The sequence below is a fragment of the Biomphalaria glabrata genome, chromosome 5 (assembly GCF_947242115.1).
Source record: "Biomphalaria glabrata chromosome 5, xgBioGlab47.1, whole genome shotgun sequence".
Classification (NCBI taxonomy): Eukaryota; Metazoa; Mollusca; class Gastropoda; family Planorbidae; genus Biomphalaria; species Biomphalaria glabrata.
The window spans coordinates 8,096,449-8,117,862 of NC_074715.1; the positions used below are offsets into that span (position 1 = coordinate 8,096,449).

Here is a 21,414-nt window from a genome sequence, read left to right on the forward strand (position 1 = left end):
TCAAGTGGATATAGTGTCTAATCGAGACCACTTGTGATAGAAGGCCTAAACACTGACCTGTAACGTCACAACCTGTAGGCAGTTTAGACCAATAGCTCGTACAGACCTGTGACTTAGCAACAAGCTATTGGTTTAAAGTACCCATAGATTGTGACGTCGCAAGTCAGTGCTGAGGCCTTCTATAAGGATTGGTCTCGGTCTAATACCCTTAAAACAATCCGCCTTTACTAGAAGTCGTCAGCGTTGCTTATGTAAGAATTTACAGTAAAAATTATTTCTGGTATTTTATTTAATTTTTCTTTAAACGTTTCAATAAAAAAAATAACTAGTAAAAAGTTAGGTTGGCATGATCATTAAATAAAATTCTATGACCTCCGAGAGTTATTTTTGTTTTAAACAGAAGCTACTATTTGGACCAGCTGGGGGTGGCTAGAGAATTTGAATTAATTAGCAAAGAAAATTCACGTTTAATTTTATGTCGGAAAAACACACTCACGCAAACATACACACACAAAAAGTTATAAATATATAAAAATATATTACAAGTTATAGTAATATAATAGATTAAGTCATCAGCTTTGGACAAAGCTTATGAAAACTTGCACATTATAATGTGGTTAAATGACTACGCAAATTCAAATTATAGTCAATGTTACAGGGAAATGTTATGACCCTAACACGAGAAAGATGTCTGAAAATTTAAAGTTCTTTCTTTAAAACAATACTCCCCCTAGTGGTCAAGGAGAAAGCAATGTGGGGGGGGGGGAGGAGGTTTGGAGAAACAACAAAGAATAACATCAGACTCGCTGTAAGTTAAACTAGTATTTAAGCACTTATTTTAACTAAACATTACAAGTAAATATAGCAATGGAAGTACAAGAAACATGAAGAAAAAAAAAAGGAAAGTGCATATTTTTAACACAACTACTAGCATGGAACGCTCCAACCGAAATCAGTCTACTCAAAACACTGTAAGTAGAGCTCCCCTTTGAGACCTTGCGATCTATTGGGCAGATGCTGTTAAGGTCATTTGTTTCTTGTCCAACGGTTAACGAGCATGGTGTCATGTGGCCAGCTCATTGACCACCGCCTTTACTTCCCCCCCCCCCCCCACTAAAGTTAGGTACCAGGCCCTGGGGTCCCGAAATTCAAAATCCCATTCTTCACTGGGATTCAAACACAGGAGCCAGGTTCAAAAGCCACGCGCTTAATTACTCAGCCACCGCTTTGTTACTCAAAACACTTTAAAACGTAACTATTTATCATTAACCTTAACTGAAAAGAATATTTAAGGTACATCTGATACATTCACATAATAGTTCATATATAATATACATCATATTTGAGAAAAGAGTCGTTGTAATTACAACAAATTCCATAAGGATCAATAAAGCTAAGTCTTAGTCTTAGTCTTAGTTGTTGTCTTGGACTTCTACTTTTACAGCTCAATGAAATAAACACACAAAAAAAGGTTTATCTTGAATATTCTCATAATAAACGAATATTCACATTTGACTAGAGTAACACCTTTAGTAAAATCACTAAATTTAGAAAGCCTTCAGGATAGAAGGCTCAAAAGTAAAGTAGCAATCATACATAAAACATTGAACCATAATCTTCAAATACAAAAACAAAATTTAATAAAATACTCTGAAAGACACAAAGATAAAGGCACATTCCTCGTCCCATATGCTAGGACAAATTTGTACAAATACTCCTTCTTCCCTAGTGCTATTAGAGCATGGAATGGGTTGCCTGAGCTAGCCAGGAAAACCAGTGACTTGGCAGAATTTAAGTCATTGGTTAATATGCATGACTAAATGCATGACGCGTAGGACGTAATCATCTTCTTTTTTGAAGTAAAGTCTGTATTATATAAGATAAGATAAAGAAGTTTCCAACAAGATACAACGGCACGTACTGTATTACATCTACCTACCCTTTTTGTTTTTTCAACACTGAATTCATATTAGAAAAAACTGAAATACTGCATTGCATCTCCAGATGTAGTCAGAGGAGCTACACAACTACGCTGGCTTGGGAGCAGCAGGAGACATGAAGGTGTCAAGTGCATCAAAAGAAGTCAGACATGACGAGCTGGCTAGAAAGAACTCAACCAGCAAATTTCTCTAAGCTACAACTAAAGTTTTTCATGGTAATGTCATTTAAATCAGGCTTAATGAGTTTCCTGATTTTCCCTTTTTTTTTCACAATTCTACTCTTTGAGGTGGAAACGGAAAAAACTATGATTGTATTGAGAGAAACTGTGTACCTCTTTTTAAAAAAAAAGGCTATTTTGGTGCCCATTCCCTAAAATAAGATTAAACCGAAATCAAAAATGTTTCGAAACAATGAAAATTACCGTTCCATGAGCTGGCATTTAGTTTTAAAGTCTACGTGTTATCTTATGGAAATTTAACCCTTTTTGCTTCAAGTATAAAAGCATCCCTAATTTGAAAATCGATCGCAGTTTTTTTTCGATTTTGAAAACATTCAATATTCAATTTCACAATTTACATCAGTGCTCTAAAATAAATTAAAATAAAATTTAACTTTCATAATTGGAATTGTTATTACATTCAAGTAAGTTTGTAACATTTCTATATCGTGAAAATAAAATGTAAACAAACTTTATATTGTATATAGATATATAGAGAATGTGTGAATTAAAGAACTGATGTAACAAAATACTTTCTAATCTTCTCATTGTCTGAAAATTTACTGCACAAAATTCAGACTTTTTCGAATTTAAAACATACTTCTCAAGTATAAAAAAATAATTTTGGTGTCATATCATTTTTAGTCAAGGTCAGAATCTCTTGTAATTGTGTATAGAATGGAACATTGCAAGTTAACTAAATATCCGAAGTACAGAAAAAAGATGTTTTAATTATTTTGTGATGAAAATTGAAAAAGAAAGTATTTCTCAAAACCCGGTAGAGAGAGAGAAATGCTCCTGCAAGATGTTTTGGGCTTAAACATCTTTTATTGATTTTTTATAACTTGTTTCTAAGATTTTATAACTAGTCTCAATATCTCTATCTATCTATCTATCTATCTATCTATCTATCTATCTATCTATCTATCTATCTATCTTATCTATCTATCTATCTTATCTATCTTATCTATCTATCTATCTTATCTATCTATCTATCTATCTTATCTATCTATCTATCTATCTATCTATCTATCTATCTATCTATCTATCTATCTTATCTATCTATCTATCTTATCTATCTATCTTATCTATCTTATCTATCTATCTATCTTATCTATCTATCTATCTATCTAAATTATCTATCTTATCTATCTATCTATCTTATCTATCTATCTATCTATCTAAATTATCTATCTTATCTATCTTATCTATCTTATCTATCTTATCTATCTTATCTATCTATCTATCTTATCTATCTATCTTATCTATCTTATCTTATCTATCTTATCTTATCTATCTTATCTTATTTATCTATCTTATCTATCTTATCGATCTTATCTTATCTTATCTTATCTATCTTATCTTATCTATCTTATCTTATCTTATCTTATCTATCTTATCTATCTTATCTATCTATCTATCTATCTATCTATCTATCAATCAATCTATCTAACCTAAGACTCTATCTATCTACCTACCTACCTATCTATCTATCTACCACCTACCTACCTACCTACCTGTCTATCTATCTATCTATCTATCTATCTATCTATCTATCTATCTATCTACCTACCTACCTACCTACCTACCTGTCTATCTATCTATCTATGTATGTATGTATCTATCTATCTATCTATCTATCTATCTATCTATCTACCACCTACCTACCTACCTACCTACCTGTCTATCTATCTATCTATCTATCTATCTATCTATCTATCTATCTATCTATCTTTCTTTCTTTCTTTCTTTCTTTCTATTTAGTTATTTAAGTAGGTCAACTATTTGTCTATTTCCAGAACTGAACAATGCAGAAAGAGCTGCTGTTTCTTGGATTATTGTCTCTATTGATACCCTGTGTTGCAGCAAGTAAAATGACAAGTTTAGATGTTTAAAACAAACTTTGGATTTCACATTCTAACTAACAATATATATTGTTTAAACTCTCAAATATAATTTATAATTGACCTCAAGATTGTCAGTCAGTAGAAAAAAAAAATTAATTGTATTCTAAAAATTGTATTCTAAATTCTAAATGTCATCTAAAATGCCAAAACATTTAAACAAAAAAATCCACGAATATTTTTTTTTCTTTTACTTTTATGGCTGTATGTGTATGTGCGCTCGCGTGTGTGTGTGTTTCTTTTATTGCTGTGTGTGTATGTGCGTGCGTGTGTGTGTGTGCGTGTGTATGTTTTTCTTTTGTGATAAAATTTTCGCTGGCGTAGTGGCCGAGTAGTGAAGCACTTGACTTCCGATCCGAGGGTTCTCGAGTTTGAATCTATGTGAAGACAGGGATTTTTTAACTTCTTTTAGGACGCCCAGGCCCAGCCTTAGGCCACTGCAACCTATGCGGTCGAAGTGGGCCCCGTGCTTTCATAGGCCCCGCGCTAATTCTAAGTGTAAATTTGAAAATTAAACCACTATAACTTATATATAATAACAGGGTTTCCGTGGCTTCTTGATTTTTCAAGAGCCTCCAGGAAATATTCTGAAAAGACAAAATTTACGAAAAAGTTCTGGAAATCTCCTGAAATTATTAAAATCTCCTAAAAAAATATGGACAAGATTGTCATTTTTGTGATGCCATTAAATAAAAACAGCATTGTGAGCTTTCATTTAATAAAAAATTTTTGCAAAAAAGAAAATGTTTTCTAATTTAAAAAATCTTAATTTTGACATTATGCTTATCCCTATCCAGACTAGGCCCCGCACAATCCGTTTCGCATAGGGCCCCGCACTCGCTAGGGCCGGCCCTAAGGACGCCTTTGAGTTTATTCAACTCTAATATCTGACATATGTCGTGGAATACAGTATGAAAGCCTAGTTAATGTTCGGCCATTGACACAGATGAGTCTAAGCCTTAATAAATCTGAGAACGGTGACCATTGCACTGACCATATATGGTGATATATCAGATATGGATTTCATATATTTTTAATTAATTTCAAGACACACACACACATACACACATATCCATATTTCTATATATCTATCTCTCTCTATCTCTCTCTCTCTCTCTCTCTGTCTTTCTCTCGCGCTCTCTCTCTCTCTATATATATATATATACAATAAATATATTGTAGCAACCCTCACTATACAGGCTCTCTGCAATGTGTGTATATATGTGACATATGTTAGTGTGTGTATTTGTGTGTGTGTGACTGTTGTATGTGTCCAACTAAAGCGCACACTTACGTTCTCTGATACTAAAACTACTAATGAGGATATGTTAATTTCTTTTTTTTTTTTTTGTTATTATTAATTTTCATTATTATTATGTTAGAAATGAACGAGTAGTCATTCTCTGGCGCTGCCAGGGTCGAGTTTCGCTAAAGAGAAATAGCTGGAATTGCTGTCGGGTGCGTTGCTGCTGCACTTATAGCTGTATGTTTCTGCTGCTGTCGATACTGTGGCGTAAAGTTTGAGAAATTGAAAATGTGCTGCAAGCAATGTTGAAAATAATAAACCAATTTTGAAATCTGCATTGTGTCTTTCTTGTCTATAAGTACCGATTTGTTATCTAATCTCTGCTGCGATAGCGACGTCCTTCCAACGATAGCTAGAGCCCATGCTTTCATCTCGTTACGCTTTTCGAGATGAACCATAATCGTTCTACGACAGGAGACCAATACATTAGTAATCAAATGGTAGAGTCTCAGGAAATCCGCTAAATTATATTTTTCGGTCACAAAGCTGAGTCTAATGTTTATTCATTAGAGCACATATTCACCTATCATCACTATATATGTAGGTCAGTTCGTCTGAACCACCTGTTTAGAATCCATTTATACGTCCAACTAGCCATTCATACCGTGTACACAACTGAGACTATTCCCAATCTATTCTAAAAGTAAGAACTACAGCCCCTGGGGCAACGCTACGGAGCCTCAACTTGACCCAACCCCTAGGTGTGATCGGTTTTTCTGAGAAACAATTAGGGCAATAGCAAGGCAAAAAAGAGACCCCCCGCCCCCCAACGTAAGAGGTGCTTAAGGGCCCGAGTAAATTTCACTGGCGGGGATGTAAAAGAGACTCAATAACCATGTCACTATATAGTCACCGTTACTACAGTGGCTTTTATGGGACAGCTTCAAAGCTAATATGGTACAGAGAAGGAATAAGAGGGAGACCACCGGTGTACTCAACCTTCAGCCTCACTTCTAGCCTACAACAATTTTGAATCTGCTTCTTTCATTCTCAGACAGAACAATTGTTGGGACAGACAGACGGAAACTTCCATAGACCTAGAGATCAAAGAGTTAACTAATTAGAATCTAAAAGAATCTGGAGAGTGATCATTTAATGAAATCATGTAGATTAATGTCCGTCGTAGAAATGAAAAGAAAAAAAATCTCTATAATTGCATAATATGTTTAGTAAAAAAAAGTAAAGTCCCCATTCAGACCTTGTGGTCTATAAGGCAGATGATGTAATGGTCATCTGTTTTTGTGGCCCACGGTTAACGAGGGTGTCATGTGGCCAGCACAACGACCAACCGCCAATACTTTTCACCAACTAATGTCAGTTACCCATTAGAGCTGGGTGGATTCAGCGGGGCCCAAAGATCCTTCACAAGGGACCTTCGGTTCGGAAGACAAGCGCTTTAGCGCTCAGCTACAGCACCTCATATAAGTTTAGTAAGACTTATAAAATAGTGATATCAGGGACACACCCTATAAACGAAATAAATCCCAAGTAGTGGAAGGGATAAAAAAAAATTGTCTTGCTGAATTATAAACAGTTAGCTTTAAGCCTAATGTTATGGTAGTAGATAAAGGCGGACGGTCGTTGTACTGACAACATGACACCCTTGTTACCAGTTGTTCACGAAATCTGGTTAGCATATCAATGCTTACATAGGCTTCCTACGTTTTATAATAACAAAGAAATTAATTATAGCTTTCATATAGCGCAATTTTCATGCTTATAGCATGCTCAGAGCGGCATGATCCAATCTCATTTGTGGACCAGTGGGGTGGGGGAGGTATCCCGTAGAAGGTTTTTCCGTGCTGCTGTTAGGGTTACTCGACGATGATGAACAATGTCAATTAACAAATTTAATAATAACGAAAGGAACAGTCGAATGTCGTCAAGCAAAGTCTCTGGGTCCATAAAACATGCTTATCTCTAAAGCCGTCAAAAATTATGTGTATATTTTTGTCATACTTCAAAACCTAGTCTTTATTTTTAATAGTCACGTCACTTGTCGCTAAGTGAAATCTTAACCCTTAATATGAAACAAATAACATGTCCCGCCAAGTCCTAATCGCGTCATAACAATGCAGGCAGGAGTTATAAAAGGAAAATAACTCTATATAGGCTGATTTGTCATAACATTAATGTTTTAATTAAATAATAAAAAGGCCTTTTTTAAGACAGTGTCTGTGAAAAACTACCTCGTCATACAAACTACCTATTAAGAAGTTAACCTTAACCCTCACCCTAACCCTATGGTACAGTTATAATTAAACAAAAAAGCTTAATATCGATACGCCATTTTCAGGTTGACAGTAAGGTCAATGTCTAGATAAACAGACAAAAGAAGAGTGTATTAATAGACATGAAATAATATGTAGACTTGTTAATCCGATAAGGCCACGTCATTGGCTGATTTGAAAATGAGTAAATGGTTTTTTAGCCTTAGGAAATCCAGATTTCCATTACTATCAATAAATCAGAAACTGAAAGTAAATATGTACATCCGGGTTAATAATTCAGAATTTTATTGTATTATTATTAATTTTACGATTTAGTTTGAGTTTTCATAGTGAATACATTTCTACAACGAATAACCAAAATAAGTGTTAAGTTTGAGGTAGAAATTAAAGTACAGTACATCTTTCAGATCTTGCGATCTGCAGGGCAGGTAATTTAAAACGATTCTGTTTATATGGCTAAATGATAACAAAGCTGTCGTGTGCTCCACACAACGAAAATTCGCCTTTATTTTACTTCGTTAATGAGGTTCGAACCCAAGTTCCCTAGGTTCAGAACCCAAGTTCCCTAGGTATAGAAGCCAAGTTCCCTAGGTATAGAAGCCAAGTTCCCTAGGTTCAGAAGCCAAGTTCCCTAGGTTTAGAAGCCAAGTTCCCTAGGTTCAGAAGCCAAGTTCCCTAGGTTCAGAACCCAAGTTCCCTAGCCACTCGATTACCACGCCCCCGGTGAAGTTGGATAACACGACATGTTTTTTGGCTGTGTTCTCGTATATATTAATGATACGAGTTGACAGAATAGTGGCGTGGCTCAAGTTTGATTTTCAGATCGAGTTCAATTCTCATTAATGACTGGATTTTTTTATTTCAGTACATATAGGCCCCTGACCCCCACCCCCCTCTGCCTGACGTTAAGCTTAAAGAACTTAAGGCAGTTGATTGTTGGGCAGGTAGTATAACAGTATCATCACTTTATATAATCTTACACATGGATCGTAAGGTCTATAAGAAGATATTCTACTTATTACTAATTGACGTGGTGGCCTGCTAATTAATTATTCCAGTACTTTATGGAACCCCATTTCCGGTCTCTCGGAACACTAGGGTTCCACGAAACACCAAACACCGAGATAGAGGATGGAAAATAAATATTTAAAAAATCTCTATTTTGTGAATAAATAAACCATAATTATTAAAATTAACAGGGATATGCACCTAGGTTGAAGTTGAGTTTAAGAAGATAACAATAACTCTTTTAACTTAGAATACGTACTATATGTGATTAAATCTTCCAGGATGTTTTAGACTCACTCAACTCTATACAATTATACATGCTCGGAGACTTGGTGTCCAAGTGGTAAGAAATCTCGGGTTCGAATCTCGGTGAAGACTAGACTTTTGATTTTCGTGATTTTGTAGGGCGCCCTTGAGTCCACCCAACTCTAATGTGTACCTGACATCAGTTGGGCGGTTGGTCGTTGCACTGGCCACATGGCATTCTCGAAAGCCGTTGGTCATAGAAACAGATGACCTTTTACAACCTTTGCCCTATGGATTTCAAGATATGAGCAGAATACTTTACTTTTTTTTTTTTACTTTACAACCACAGGATATATCGTTTCAAATAAAAACTTGCAAGTATACTTATAGTTGACATTTATCTAGATTAGTTATTCATTTATTTAATATATGCATAAGCTTAATGCTAATGATACAATTACACATATGATCAAATATGGTGTAGCACTTCACTATACAAGAAAGCAACCTGACGTTTAAACTATTTCTCTCATTGATTTTGGAATGGCATGACAAAAAAACGCACAGTTTGCTTAGTAGCAGTCTATATTTAACTACAACGTTTCGGAAATAACCAAGTTGCAGGCAACGGCTTAGTATAAAAAGGCCTAAATACGTGTCAAAAATTATGTTTCAGGTGTACATACCCGCAACCTGCAACATTCCTAAAATATCAATGAAAAATTAGAGTAAGTACAAGCGAAATTTTTAAATTCGAATATATTCTCTTCATATTTGTATTTATTTTTTTCATTCGCGAATTATGTTCGTAAACTTTGATTTTTTTTTTTGTCAGAGAAAGAGGTAATTGATTACTTTGTTGTGGTAAGGGGGGAACCGCAGTATGTTTTATGTGAAATGTCTGTCCGTCTGTTCGTCTGTCAAATTTAGATTTCAGAAAACGATATTGAACATCGAATTTCACCATGTTTTGTAAAAGCAAACCTTTCTGCTTGAAGAAAAAAATTACTTTCTTTTTTTTTCTTTACAATACAAAGCTTGTAAAACAAAACGTTAATCATGCACATTTTACACTGATTGTATTCAAACCGCATCAAAGATATCGTGAATGTGTTTAAATAACAGTGCAAACAAGATGCTTTGGATATGTGAATGTTTTAGAACATTGATGTGCAAATTACGGCATGCGGGCCACATGCGATCGCCGGACTGTTTTATGCGGCCCGGAGACACCTACAAATATTAGATGTGCTCACAAGTTATAACCAAAAAAAAAATCAAAATTATTTAAAATATAATCTTAAGCTTTTATTATTTCTATATAAATCATCCAAACTTCTAGGCCCCCCCCCCCCCCACACTCGGCCGGACCCCCCCCCCCTTCTGGGGGGCGGGCGAATTTTATTATAGAATTCACAATTTGTATACCAATTTATTACTATGTTAAAAATATATACTAATTATTTACATTTCAACCTATTTTTAGATTATTTCGCCCCCCTCTCTAGTATGTTGGCCGATTTGGTGGGGTCGGGAGAAGGGGAAGGTATCAATCCCGCCCCGCCCCCATACACTTTCGAGTGGGGGGGGTCCAATTTATTTGTAGAAATCACAGCTTGCTAACAGAATCAATTAAATATTTATATTATTAAAACTTTTTATTGATATTTTAACCGATTTTTATATTGTCGTTCCCTGTTTGCCGATTGGTGTGGGGGGGGGGGGGGCCAATACCTCTACTGCCCACCTAAACCCTTTGAGTGGGGGGGGGGCAGTCCGTTTTTATGGAGAAATCATAGTTTGTGAACAAAATTAGTTGAATTAATATATAAATTTTATATTATGTCGCTCCCTTTCTGGTATTGTGGCCGATTCGGTGGGTTGGGGGGGGGGGGGGCGATAGCATGTACTGCCCTCCCCACTCTAGCCTCTGAGTGCTGTGAGGGGTGGTCCTATTTTTGTGGAGAATCATAGTTTGTGAACAAAATTAGTTTAATATCTATATAACATAAACTACGTATTGCACCCATTGTATATTATGTCGTACCACAATCTAATCTCAAATTGTATCATTAGTAAATTTAAATGAAAAAGGGTTGTACCAGGTGGGAGGGGCGATACATGCAGTCGCCTTTCCCCCATCGGACAAATCAATACTTATTCTTTTTGTATTATAGTTAGGAAATTACATAATTAAAAAACTCTGTCACTAATATAATTTATATATACTATAAATTAAATTCTTATATCGAGTCGCCCAACCCCTATTCCTTAATGCCAAATGCAATCTTTAGCAGAAATTATTAAAGGAGCGAGGATTAATCGTTTTCACTATACCGCCCCTCCCATTTCCAGAGAGAGTTTATGTAATTTCACATGAATTTATCATAATTATTTTAAGAAAGACTGCATTGGAAAAGTTAGAATACAAACCAAATTTTTTCAGTATAAGAGTCATGATTGAGATTAGTTCTAAACTCACAAAATATACACATAGTCGCCTTTTCCTAACCCTTACTCAATCTGATATTTTTCTAGTTAAATAAATTTGGGACTATAACTCACATTTTATACTTTAATTTTCTTGAATACTATTTATCGAATTTTTTTTATTTTTTTTGCGGCGGCGGCGATCCTCAAAGCCAAAATCTAAATATGTGGGGTATCTTATCTTTTCAAGGAACAAATCTGTTCTATTTGCAATGTATTAAGGGCCTATAAATTCATATTAGAATATTTTTCAAGTACAGCATTATTCAAAAGGTCCTTTTTTAATAGTATGAATAATGAGCTTAAGGTCAGGAGAATGCGTTTCTGCAGTGAAGAATGTAAGAAAACGATTATGGCGTCGGGGCTTCGCCCCGAACCCCACAAGACATCTTTATAGTGCTGCCCCAGTTGTTTTGTTTTTTCGCCAAAGTTTGAGAAATGCTCCAAAGTTCTGGATCCGCTAGTGCCTCCAAGCAGATCATGACAAAGAGAAGATGAAGATCTTAAGCGGAAGTTTTATGGGTCTTTGTTAGAAGCTGAAATTCCACACTTCAAAGCAACTTTGCTGCTAAACTTCCACATTATTTGGGTCCCACATATATCTGTAATCAATCTTTTTATTGTTTGAAAACAAAGAAGTGTAAGAACAGGCAAATGCTGACTGGTTGCAATATGAAAGTTGTCACGAGGATACCACACTAGTAAGCTAGCTCCACAATTACGGAGCATGCACAAGTGTAAACAGTGAAACAGTTCACATAAAGTACTTTGTAGATTTATTTACTGCAAAGTAAAAGACGATAATATAGTTTTAGAAAATCATTAAAATTAGTTTCCTTACTCGTTTTAGATGTCCTAAGGAGAGCATAAAAATGTGTATATGTAGATATATCATCCATTTGTAAATTAAAAGACATTAGGTGTATACATAGTAAGCTATCAGTAATTTTATGAGTCGCATAAATACATATATAATATATTTAAAATTTCTGTATATATATATATATATAAGCTTCCCACCCCTCCCATTCCCAAATTTTTTGAAAATTCGGCACTCAATAGAGAAAGGTTTCCCAGTTCCCACCCCTGTTCTAGAAGGTAAGATTGTGGTTATTTAAATCTTTTAGAACTATATATATATTTGTGTTGAGAATGTCAAATCCTCTATGTCTAGAGGCATTGGCATGGGTAGACCTGTCGGATGCAACAGCTGAGTTAATGTGAAAGAAAAAAGCGTTAGTGATCTTTTTTGTTGTTGTTTTGTACAAAGCTTACATGAACTCACTCTGTCTGTCTGTCTGGACAAAAGTTTGTGCACGTTACTTTTCCGACACCCAATCTCGGATCAAGCTAAAATTTAGCACAATTATTTTTTTTACCTGACAACACAAGAATCAATTGAAAAAAATTAACAAATTAGTAAATTAACTAATAGTAATTAATAATTTTTTATCTCGAAGAAGGGAATGAAATTGTGCTTGGCTAATGTGGTGGTATAAGTTGAAAGAGAAAAGTTAAAAAAAAAATTTAAAAAAATACATAACTATTAAACCTATTTTCATAAGCTCTTCCCTGGCACAATGGATAGTGTGTAGGCTTTAGCACACGTGTAAGAATACAGGTCGTTTACCTTTTTGTTTCTATAAATGTATTTAAAATGTGATCATCGTAATATCCCCTTCTATCCTCTGCACCCCTTTCCAACTGGTCCAGGCAAGTGAAAGGATTATAGCGTATTGAGATGCTAAAAAGCAGGCAATTTTGCTAAACAAAAAAAAAAGGGTAAAATTTGTAATCACACAGTAGTCTAGATGTATTACACATTAAATTAAATGTTTTATCCAAAGTAATTAATACTACTATCCTCAACATGAGCTTTCATTTTTTAATTGTATAAATGTTTTTCTTCTTTTAATTTTGTGTGCTGAACAAATGTTTATGAGAAGTGAAAATTTAATTGAATGTTAGGATAAAATGTATGCAGGTTTTATTGCATTTTATCACTACATGAATTAATAAAGACTAGGATATCTTCTTTTTTTTTTTTCAGAATATGTTAGCTCTAAAAAGTTTAGTACTACTGTTTTTTTGTACTCTTATTGGTACATGTGAAGGTAAGTTGTATTTTTACTTTTATAAGTGGGTTTAAGTTAAACACTTCAAAATAATCTGGCTTATCTGCTTATATCTGTTTAAGTATATATGTGTATGTGTTAATGTATGTGTTTAGGTATGTAGGTATATATGTAAGTAGTATACATGTATGTTTGTATGTATATATATATATTATGTATGTATGTATGTATGTATATATATCTATATATGTATATATGTATGTTTGTATGTGTGTATATATGTATGTATATATCTATATATATATGTATGTTTGGATGGATAAAGACAATGGCCACCATGTCACGGTTGCAGAAAAGAGTCTGGGACAACATATTGCTGACTAACAGTACTAAAGCCCTAGTCTACTGGACCTGTGTGTTGAGCACCTTGCTGTACGGAAGTGAAACATGGTCAACCTACTTATGGCATGAAAAAAAGCTGAATGTCTTCCACCTCCGATGCCTAAGGCGGATCTTTAAAATAAGGTGGCAAGATAAGATAACCAATGAGGAAGTGCTACGAAGAGCAGGGTGCCAGGACATCCGCTCTGTTATCAGCAGCGGACGCCTTGGCTGGCTTGGCCACGTTCGTAGAATGCCGGTAGGTCGACTTCCACAGGGCATTCTGTATGGCGATCTAATAGAAGGCAGGAGAGCCGCTGGTCGCCCACTTTTACGTTATACGGATGTATGCAAACGTGACATAAAGCTCTTCAAAAACGACACTAGCAACTGGGAAGAGGTGGCACTGGACAGATCCACATGGAGAGAGAGCATAAAGGAAGGGTCACAGATTGCAGATGTCATGCACAACAGAAGCAGAAAGAAGGGTGAAAATGCAAGGGCGCCTGGTGATTACATATGCCCAACCTGCGATCGCAGCTGTGTATCAAGGAGTGGCCTCTTTAGTCACACAAGAAGTTGCAAAGGGAAAAGATCGTCTCTCGAGACGTAAAATGCCACAGATGTATGTATGTATGTATGATGCATGATGTATGAGGTATGTATGTATGTATGATGTATGTATGTATGAAGAAATGTAACTCTCTCTCTCTCTCATTTATTTTACGACTGCATGCCTCTCTGACAATATGTTACTCTACCTTGATAGATTTCTGCTAAAGATGTATGTTTTCTTTCTTTTAAATATTCTTTCTTCTGTTTATATTACAGCCCTAACAGATGAAAATTGGGCAGAGATATTCGTACCAATAGGATTCGTCTTTCTGGTTTTTGTTTTATGGCTTATATACTACTTCTATTGCTCTCCGTACGCTGCGGTTCACAGGCACAAATTTGCAATGCGGTTTAATCAACGTTAATTATTTAAAGTTTAGGAGAAAAAAAAACTAAATGAGAAAATATTTGGCTTATATATTCTTGCATGATAATTTCTAATGGTGATTTTCTCAAGTGTATGTAGTAGATTTTGTAATGTCTTCTTTTTTGATTTGTTATAGTTGTTTTTTTTTTCTAAATGAAGTAGATTATTACTAACTGATAGCCTTTTGTTGTTGTTGTTGTTTTTTGTTTTGTTTTTTGGGCTTCCTGCCTGTTTTTGTTTTTTCCGGCCACATCCCAATTGGTATCGGGGAGATTAAAGTTTTGAAACATGAAATTATATATATATATATATTATAATAATAATTTCAATAGGTACTGTTCATATTTTTTGTTTACAAAAATATGTTTATTAGGCAAAGATATTGTTTTTTAGTTTTAAAAAAGCTTGTGACGATATTTTCGTATTTTTTAAATTAAGCATAACAAACAGCTATTTTTAGGATATATTATATCGTTGATTTTCATACATGTTGGAAAAAGTATTAATAACTGCCGTTTTTGTGTATCCGAGGTACTAAACAATAGTGTTTGTAATGTCATCATTTATTTGATAAATTTTTGACACTTTTAGCTTGGAAGAAAACAATTCTCTAAGCTTTTCTGTTTATACATAATTTCAATATGGAAGAATCGATAGACTTTCAATTTACGATTAAAAAAAAAATTGTTCAGTAATAAAAGAAACAGCTAAATCGGTGTAATATAGGAGTAAAATTAAAACGCCACGCATCAGCCAATTGTTAAATTTCCTTTTCATTTACTTGTCATTAGTGAAGCTTTATTGCGTGCCCTTGACAATGTTTAGTTTAGCATGGCAATCTTCAGTTCTGTCAAATAAGTATAGGGAGTTGTACATGCACACCATTAAGTTGTATTTCCACCATTTAGCACTGAACAGAATGGTCTGTCAAAGCTAGTGAACGCGTCTGATTGTAATGTTGCAAAGTTTAAAATATGAATTAAACATTGAACATTAAACATGTTAGGTTATGTTCAGTTAACAATAGATAGATCCCAATGTGTGAAAGTGTACTTTACTTTTTTTTTTTTTTTTTACTTCAACAAAAATATACAGGTCTAGATATTTCGTTACAAAAAAAAAGATAATTACTGCGTTTTTTTTTTTAAATAGTCATGTGTTAAAATTGTATCAAATAAATTCAAATATTAATTTACCTACATGTGTTGTTCTCTTTCTCTACGTAATTATTTTCTTCATTTCAATAGCATTATTCATTTTGCTTATTTGTATTTCACTATTTTGCAATGATTAAATTTCAACAAATTTTTGTTATATTTGGTATTGTTATATTTGGTATTGAATTATAGGAGAATGCAGGCTCTTTTTACGCAAAACAAATTTAAGTTTATAAATCCAAAAATCTATTTTAATGGGGTCAAATCAACTTTGGCATCGCCATTAGGAGAGAAAGAGTTAAAATTCAGATTTATTGCGAATAGCGAATTGTTTCAATTTAATTTTTTTGTGTTACGGTTGTACGGATTCTACAGAGATTCCTAGATATCACATACAAAGACCACATCAGAAACGAAGAGAATTGAGACAGGATTACTACAGCGATCGGACCCCAGGACGACCTGCTAACTACTGTCCAAAAACACAAACTAAGGTCCTCAGACTTTCCTTCAGGGAAGAGTAGTAAGTACCTGGTAAAAAAAAAAAAAAGAAGAGGCAGACAGAGAAAGTGATGAGAAGACAACATAAAAGAATGAACGGAACTGCCATTGAAAAGGATTCTATCCATTCTAACCCCTGTGTATCCAGCATCAACACATTATTCAACACCTATACATCATCTAATCCCCATACATCATTTACTAAAGATACATCATTAAACACCTTCACGAAAAAGTCTGACATCCTCAAAAAAACATGTTATGAAGACGCGAACAATTACCTAGTCATCAATAACTGACCATAGATCAAAAGCTACACAGAAGCAATCAACCAACCGTCATGGTCAACAATTCATCAACCAACAAATCGACCACCACATTGATGTCTTGCACAAAAATATATTTAATATGCATATAAGTGAAACATAATTTAAAACAAAAATTAATACGCAGTTTTTCATATGGCACTTTATCCATAGGACACTTACTCACAGTGACCCTTTACAAAACAATTATATCAATTAGATAACCATTATATGATATCAGTATGGCCAGGTTCAAATCTAACTTCACCTTCACTTTCACATATCATCTAATCTACTGGCCCATTGGGGCACCATACAAGATCTGTCAACCTTCTTTTTCCCTTTCTCCATTCTTCTGTCATTTGCCTTTGATAGAATTTCATTCTGATATTTTTCTGAAAATAATGAAACCTACCTTTTTACCTGCCTGGGTGGACCACTTCGGGGCCGGTTCAGATTTTAGTGTTTCTACACAAACTGTCTTTGTAACCTTGTTTTTTCTTACAGTGATCCATTTCATTACATTCAAACAGATGTATATCTTGCTGTATCCTGTTAACGTCATCAAAAATTATTGTTAGGAAGACATTTGTTTACTGCAATTTTATTTGAGATTCCTTATAAAATTAAATAATTGAAAAGGCAACTTTTTTTTTGAAGTTCCTGTGAACTTAAGAGGATTCATGAACCAATATGATCAGTTCACTATTAGCGGGTATAGCTAAAGGTAGTCTATGAGATGTATCATTAATAACAGTCCCCGTGCAAGCTCCAATGAGACTTATAGCTAGAATTAGGTATTTTAGATCAACAGATCAGTGTTAAAGGTGTGCTGGCACGTTTGTCCAGTAGCATATTGGCCCCTACTTGCACTGCCTAGGTTATTAGGTATAACCTCCAGGTATACAATTAAACTAATGTATGCAACACAAGACTTAAAGCCGCAGGTAAACATATATACACAGTTTTTTTTATATAAGTAAAATAAATGTGTAAATAAATGGCCATCAACTCACAAGCCTACTCCACACACAATAAACAAAACATACACATTCAAAAATAGTATGGTACACCGCTCTAGTCATATGTTACAACTATGTAAATAAATAGCCACCAACTCACTGACCTTCTCAATACAAAAAAAAACAACAAAAGATACACTCAAAAATAGTATGGCACACCGCCCTAGTAATAATATATACCCTTTCGTCATATTCAGAAGATCCCACATCAGTGTAGAAAAATGAAGGTCACAGGCCTCAGGTCAGTACATGACCAATTTTGGTCACTCTGGAGTTACAGGCTTTACGTCGACACAGCCACTTTTATCTCAAGAAACAAAAGGGTCATGATGTACTATAAGCTTCAGGTAAACCTATGAGCCTATAAGCTTCAGGGAAACCTATGAGCCTATAAGCTTCAGGGAAACCTATGAGCCTATAAGCTTCAGGTAAACCTATTAGCCTATAAGCTTCAGGGAAACCTATGAGCCTATAAGCTTCAGGTAAACCTATGAGCCTATAAGCTTCAGGTAAACCTATGAGCCTATAAGCTTCAGGTAAACCTATGAGCCTATAAGCTTCAGGGAAACCTATGAGCCTATAAGCTTCAGGTAAACCTATTAGCCTATAAGCTTCAGGGAAACCTATGAGCCTATAAGCTTCAGGTAAACCTATGAGCCTATAAGCTTCAGGTAAACCTATGAGCCTACAAGCTTCAGGTAAACCTATGAGCCTATAAGCTTCAGGTAAACCTATGAGCCTATAAGCTTCAGGGAAACCTATGAGCCTATAAGCTTCAGGGAAACCTATTAGCCTATAAGCTTCAGGTAAACCTATGAGCCTATAAGCTTCAGGGAAACCTATGAGCCTACAAGCTTCAGGGAAACCTATGAGCCTATAAGCTTCAGGGAAACCTATGAGCCTACAAGCTTCAGGGAAACCTATGAGCCTACAAGCTTCAGGGAAATCTATGAGCCTATAAGCTTCAGGGAAACCTATGAGCCTACAAGCTTCAGGGAAACCTATGAGCCTATAAGCTTCAGGGAAACCTATGAGCCTACAAGCTTCAGGGAAACCTATGAGCCTATAAGCTTCAGGGAAACCCTATGAGCCTACAAGCTTCAGGGAAACCTATGAGCCTACAATCTTCAGGGAAACCTATGAGCCTACAAGCTTCAGGGAAACCTATGAGCCTACAAGCTTCAGGGAAACCTATGAGCCTACAAGCTTCAGGGAAACCTATTAGCCTATAAGCTTCAGGGAAACCTATGAGCCTACAAGCTTCATGGAAACCTATGAGCCTATAAGCTTCAGGGAAACCTATGAGCCTATAAGCTTCAGGGAAACCTATGAGCCTACAAGCTTCATAGAATCTCACCTATAGACATCCGTTAGGTAGGGCCTATCTGATGATTCAATACAGAGTTGAATCTCTCAGAGACAAGGCTATAAAAATATGTAAAACCCATCTAATGATTCAATACAGGTTGAATCCCTCAGAGACAAGGCTATAAAAATGTCACATTTGGGAGTACCCCAGGATGAAGAACATCAGGGTTAAACATACTGCCTGGAAATCATTTAAGGCTATATCTACTAATTAATACATTATATAACATACTACAACGACTAAAGATATACTTAGCCCAAAGATCTCCAGAGCAGGGCACACTTCTCCCGAGTACCCCAAGACACACGACCATTAACAGAAAAAAATACAACTTACAACACATGTCCAGTGGTCAAGCTGGTAACTCAGAAGCAAGTGGCAACTAAACACGGTCTACATGTCCTTATATAAACTTCATAAGGGAAATCACTCTAGTCTTTACAATAGCTCAAAACTATATAACTCCCCATTATGTCACAGACAAGATTTAAATATGTACACACTGTTAACAATCATTAAGCTGTAAATTAGCAAAGTTTATTTAAAAGGCAGGTGTCTGAAAGCTGAAAACCAATGTTAAGATTGCAATAGCACACGCAACCAAAGCATGATTAATATTTGAGAGTATTTGAACTCCAGAATATATATTTTTAAGTATAAATATTAGTTCGGGTGATATCAACAAATGCAAAAACATTGGAAATAGTATTGTCATGTAACACTTAAAACTGATCAAATTAAGCATAAAAGCTTGTTTTATCAAATTTTGTAATTTTGTTTCTAGGAGAAACTATTAATTACCTCTTTCAGACCTTGCGATCTATAGGGCAGTTGATGTAATGTTCCTGTTTCAGTGGCCCACGGTTTTACAAGGGTGTTTTGTGGCTAGCATAACGACCAACCACCTTTACTTTTCCCAAACTAATGTCAGGTACTCATTAGAACTGGGAGGACTCAGAGGCGCCGAAGATCCCGGAATTAAAAATACCAACCTTCACCAAGATTAGAACCCGGGACATCGGTACAGAAGCCAAACGTCATGATAGTTGTTTTTTTTTTCATTCACGTTGCTTTTCGTATAATTATATTTTTAGTGTTTTATATTCAGAGTTTAGTGTTTAGTGGTGCTTACATTTAAAAAAAAATCAACTAAAAGGAAATCGTGAGTTGCTTTGGAAGAAGCTTTTAAAACCCTAACTTACATAACCTAGCGTAAGATTGACTTCCTGTCCATTCTTCACTAGACTTGCTTACAGTGTTTTTCTTATGTGAACGAATTAAATTCTCTATACATGTCAGCATGGCCTCCATCGCTAGTGAAGTGACTATGTACTCCAATTTAGTTGTGGAAGTTGGACACTGAACGCTGAGGCTGAAAGAAGAATCCAATATGTATCAGTTATCAGGAAATCAAGAAAAACGAATTTGTACTGTTACACGTTAACACTCTGGCTGACAAAAAGGAGTAACTCCTCAATACTGTGAAGAGACGAAAGCTGAACTAGTTTGGTCACATTGTAAGACATGACTCAATATCAAGCCATTGTTCAATTTACAGTGGAGGGAGCATAAAGAAAGGGTCGTCCAAAGAATAAAAAGCTGGATAACATTAATGAATGTACCGGCTTCTCTCTTGATGTCCTGCTTAGAACAGCTGCTGTCACATCACCCCCACGACGAAAGTAAAAGGACAGATGAAATGAGCTGAGGCATCATCTACTAAAATGTGGGATGAGGCTCAATTTTCAATTTTGCTTCAAACAGATTTATGTATGCTGAAGGAAAGATGTGCTATTTTAGAGGGTATATTTTATATTAATATGTATTGATAAATATATTTATATTTTCCCAAATCTTTCAGTGGAGGCTAAAATGGGATTAAGCGTCGTTTTAGGATTAGCAGTTATCATGAGTGACATGTTATGGTTGCTGTGGAGTACTGAACCAAAAGAGACACATGTGTTGTAACCAGAGCAATGTAGAATAAAAATTTTTAGCCTGGCATTTCCTCTTTGTTTTTTTTCTTTGTGCATATGCTAGAAAATACATAATTCAAAAGTTTAACCAAAGTAAAATCTTCTTTTCATTAAAGAGCAAAAATATTTTTTCTCTGTTTATTATTCTTAATGGTTATTGTAGTAAAAAGAAAGTATTTAAAAGATAAAAGTGTTATACAGTAGTTACGCTGAGGTTGTCAATTTGTAGTCAAACTGAATTTCCATTTGACTGGATCAATAAAAAATTATCTCATCTTATCTTATCTTATAAACAAAAATACT

The 21,414-nt window shown here is 35.0% G+C and overlaps 2 long non-coding RNA genes across 2 annotated transcripts in view; one reads left to right on the plus strand and one right to left on the minus strand.

The window, feature by feature from the left end:
• LOC106062709 (uncharacterized) overlaps positions 1-21,072 on the minus strand; it is a 78,848-nt gene extending 57,776 nt beyond the window's left edge. The window contains exons 1-2 of the long non-coding RNA XR_008777993.1: positions 20,338-21,072; positions 17,160-17,296 (exon numbers count right to left, since the gene is read on the minus strand). This is a non-coding gene — a long non-coding RNA (uncharacterized LOC106062709). The remainder of the gene's footprint in view (positions 1-17,159; positions 17,297-20,337) is intronic.
• LOC129926366 (uncharacterized) lies at positions 9,425-15,976 on the plus strand. Its single transcript, XR_008777985.1, has 3 exons — positions 9,425-9,581; positions 13,394-13,457; positions 14,631-15,976. It is a non-coding gene; the product is annotated as an uncharacterized LOC129926366 (long non-coding RNA).
• Positions 21,073-21,414: the final 342 nt, after the last annotated feature.